The sequence below is a fragment of the Neofelis nebulosa genome, chromosome 2 (genome assembly GCF_028018385.1).
Source record: "Neofelis nebulosa isolate mNeoNeb1 chromosome 2, mNeoNeb1.pri, whole genome shotgun sequence".
NCBI classification, from domain to species: Eukaryota; Metazoa; Chordata; class Mammalia; order Carnivora; family Felidae; genus Neofelis; species Neofelis nebulosa.
This window is the reverse complement of record NC_080783.1, coordinates 213,729,061-213,733,077: the sequence shown is the minus strand read 5'-3', so window position 1 is coordinate 213,733,077 and position 4,017 is coordinate 213,729,061. Positions and strand designations below refer to the sequence as shown.

General features: G+C 50.5%; 1 pseudogene; it reads right to left on the bottom strand.

The window, feature by feature from the left end:
- Nucleotides 1–2,922: 2,922 nt before the first annotated feature.
- LOC131491321 (actin-like) lies at nucleotides 2,923–3,796 on the bottom strand (annotated as a pseudogene).
- Nucleotides 3,797–4,017: the final 221 nt, after the last annotated feature.

Sequence of the window (4,017 nt, the reverse complement as noted above, 5' to 3'; positions counted from 1 at the left end):
TTTTCTCATGTCTGTGTTACATGGTTGTCATGAGGAGGGATGAGACTGTGCAGGCAAAACTAAGCTTTCTGCTAGGAAGTGGGAACACAGAATGAACGAGACAAGCTCTGCTCTTGGGGAATGCACAGTGCAGGGAGAAAGATGCGGTCACAGACTCCCCAGGGTGGTGTGGCCACCGACACTGGAGAGTCCTGGGTGTGCTCTGTAAGCACAGCAGGAAGACTCAGTTGAAGGGGGAGCTTCCCGAAGAAGTTATTACTGAGCTAAGGCTTTGAAGGATTAGAGAGAATTATCCACGGGGGTGCCTGGGTGGCTCAGTCGGTTAAGCGTCCGACTTCAGCTCAGGTCATGATCTCGCGGTTTGTGGGTTCGAGCCCCGCGTCGGGCTCTGTGCTGTCAGCTTGGAGCCTGGAGCCCACTTCAGGTTCTATGTCTCCCTCTCTCTCTCTCTGCCCCTCCCCTGCTCATGCTCTGTGTCTCTCTCTCTGTCTCAAAAAATAAATAAAAACATTAAAAAACAAAAGAAAGAATTATCCATTAGAAGGAAGATGAGGAGGGCATTCTGGGCAGAGCTGAGGGCTGCTTAACTGACCAACTACCACCTCTAGTCTCTTAGTGTGGGCTGCCTTATAGCAAAATACCATAGACTGGGTGGTTTATAAGCAACAGAAATGTATTTCTCATGATTCTAGAAGTTGGAAAGTCCAAGATCAAGACTAGTAGATTCCATGTCGGGTGAGAGCCCTCTTACTGGTTCGTAAGCACCGTCTTTGCCCTATAACCTCAACTGGCAGGAGGGACAGATGAGCTCTCTGGAGTCTCTTTTAAAAGGGCAGTAATCCCATTGTGAGGGCTCCACCCCCACGACCTAATCACCTTCCAAAGGTCCCACCTCCTAACCCCCTCACATTGGGGAAATAGGTTTCAACAAATGAATTTGTCGGGGAGGGGACACAGACACTCAATCTGTAGCATCTAGGCTCTTGTCGGAAGGGAGAAGACGCAGACAAGGAAAGGTTTGGGGCAAATGTGCTGACCTACTTCTCCTCAGCTCCCCTCTGACTCTGACCTCCAGCCCTGGGCAGCCAGAAAGGGCAGCACAATGAGAGCACCGACCTCCGGGGAAAGGGGAAGGAGGAAGCAAGGCACACTGTCCAGGGGGTCCACAGGTGGTAAGTCTCTGCCCGCTGTTGTCTCATGGTGTGGCTTTTATGCACGTCATTTCTCTGCTCTGGGACTCTGTTCCCCCTTGTGTAGAATGAAGGAATGAAATGAAGATTTCTCACGGGTGCAAAAGCCCTGTGAGAGTCAGCTGCCCCTCGTTCATGGTTAGGTCTGCTCGCCGGCTCCCAGCCCCTGCTGGTATCTGCATCTTCTGTGACTCTTTACGCTTTCTCCAAAGGCCAGAAAATATCTGCAGAAGAGCCATCAGATCCTTCACAGCTGTGGCATCAATGCAGGTGTGCGTGTGTGTGTGTGTGTGTGTGTGTGTGTGTGTGTGTTGGGGGTGCTTTGGAAACCAGCATGAGTTCGTGAGTGTGCAGCTCTTCTTTGCTGTGAAGCGAATCTCTAAACTGATGGTTATCAGAGGGAAGGCTGAGATCGGTAGCCTGGAAGAAAATAGCTCTTAATTCTTCCCATCCCGCGTCCAGCCTCACCAGCAGCATCTGAGCGTAATTTCTATCTCTATAGAAATGACATTTCTCATTTCTATAACCTCATAAGGGAAAAGAGTTCTGAAAGGGTCGCCTTATCCTTCCCACCACCTCCAGGAAGGACTTCACCATATTGTCCCTCTAGCTGACACCCCGGTGAGATCATTAGAGCTCCTGGCCCCAGAAATGCCCAAAGTTAATCTACTTCAGCCTTTGCGGTTATATGAGCCAGTAAACCTGCCCCCCCCGACCTTTGTGCCTAGACCAATTTAAGTTCGATTTCTGTCACTTCCACCCCAAATCTTCCTGACACAGTCCCCCAAAGAAATTGCACACCTTTTTCTTAGAAAAGTTTCTTGAGAACAAGGTATCACAGCCCTTAGTAACAGCCCAAAGTCTGGAGCCTTTGCAGACAAAATTGCTGGGCACTGTCTAGTTTTTTTTTTTTTCTGGTTTACTGCAGAACTTTATTTTCCTCACGCGATGATGTAGCGCTGGGGCCTAATGTTCTCACATGACAGTAGAACACCAAAATTTATCGTCATCTCTTGAAGAATTGAGAATTGCATACAAAAACCTTACATAAATTAAAAGGAGGAATAAATGTACAGGTGTCAATGCAAACCATTTTTCAACTCAGGGCAAGTAACACCCCACGGCATTCTGGCAGGAAAACATCAGTTAAGAAAGCAAAGTGGAGGGGCGCCTGGGGGGCTCAGTCGGTTAAGCATCTGACTCTTGATCTCGGCTCAGGTCATGATCTCACAGCTTGTGAGATAGAGCCCCGATTTGGGTTTTGTGCTGTCAGACCGGAGCCTGCTTGGGATTCTCTCTTTCTCTCTCAATCTCTCTTTCTCTGTCCATGCCCTGCTTGTGCGCTCTCTCTCTCTCTCTCTCTCAAAATAAATAAATAAACTTAAAAAAAAAAAAAGAAAGGAAAGTAGACAGGGGGCACCTGGCTAGCTCAGACAGTGGAACATATGACACTAGACCTCGGGGTTGTGAGTTCAAGGTCCATATTGGCTGAAAGGATTACTTAAAAATAAAATCTAAAAAAAAAAAAAAAAAGAGGGGCGTCTGGGTGGCTCAGTTCGTTGCGTGTCTGACTTCGGCCCAGATCATGACCTCGCGTTTCGTGAGTTCAAGCTCCACGATGGGCTCTGTGCTGACGGCTCAGAGCCTGGAGCCTGCTTTGGATTCTGTGTCTCCCTCTCTCTGCCCCTCCCCACCCCCTCAAAAATAAATAAACGTTAAAAAAATTTTTTTTTAATTTTTTTTTAACGTTTATTTATTTTTGAGACAGAGAGAGACAGAGCATGAACGGGGGAGGGTCAGAGAGAGAGGGAGACACAGAATCCGAAACAAGCTCCAGGCTCTGAGCCATCAGCACAGAGCCTGACGCAGGGCTTGAACTCACGAACCGCGAGATCATGACCTGAGCCGAAGTCGGCCGCTTAACCGACTGAGCCACCCAGGCGCCCCTAAAAAAAATTTTTTTAAGAAAGAAAGGGAAGTGGGTCCTAAGGCTCAGACTTTCCCAGCCCCATCGGACCAGCAAGACGGAAACGACAACCAGATATGTGGTGGCCCCACCAGGCAGCACCGTGTCAGCGAAGAGGTCCTTCCGGATGTCAGTGTCATGGTAACTTCGTGATGGAGTTGAAGGAGGTCTCCAGGATTCCCCAGGAGGGAGGGCTGAAAGAGCGCCTCGGGGCAGCGCTGATGGTGATCCCCACCTGTGGGCAGCTCATTGCTTTTCTCCAGGGAGGAGGATGACAGGCTGCTGGCCAGCTCCCGCTCCAAGTCCAAGGTGACATAGCACATCATCTCTGTGACGTCATACATGATTTCCCACTCGGCCACTGTGCTAAAGCTGTAGCCATACTCCAAGAGGACGTTCGTGAGGTAATTCATCACGTCTTGGGCAGCCAGGTCCGGACGCAGGGTGGCCTGGGCAGGTGTGCAGTGTGGGTGACCCCATCTCCAGAGCCCAGGACAGCACCAGTGGTGCAGCCAAAGATCTACAGGGACAGCACGGCCTGGATGGCCACAACCACGGCAGAAGTGTTGACAGTCTCGAACAAGCATGGGCCGGACCAAGGAACAGCCAGTGCAGAGGCCCTACAGTGAATCTGGCACATTGGAGAATGGCTAACAGGCCAGCGCGGGGAGTGGAGGGAGTGATAAGAAATGGGCTCAGAGACAGGGCGCCTGGGGGGCTCAGTCAGTTAAGCATCTGACTCTTGATTTCGGTTCAGGTCATGATCCCACAGTCATGAGACTGAGACCCACGTCAGGCTCTGCGCTGACAGGGTGGAGCCTGCTTGGGCTTCCCTCTCTCTCCCTCTCTCTGTGCCCTTCC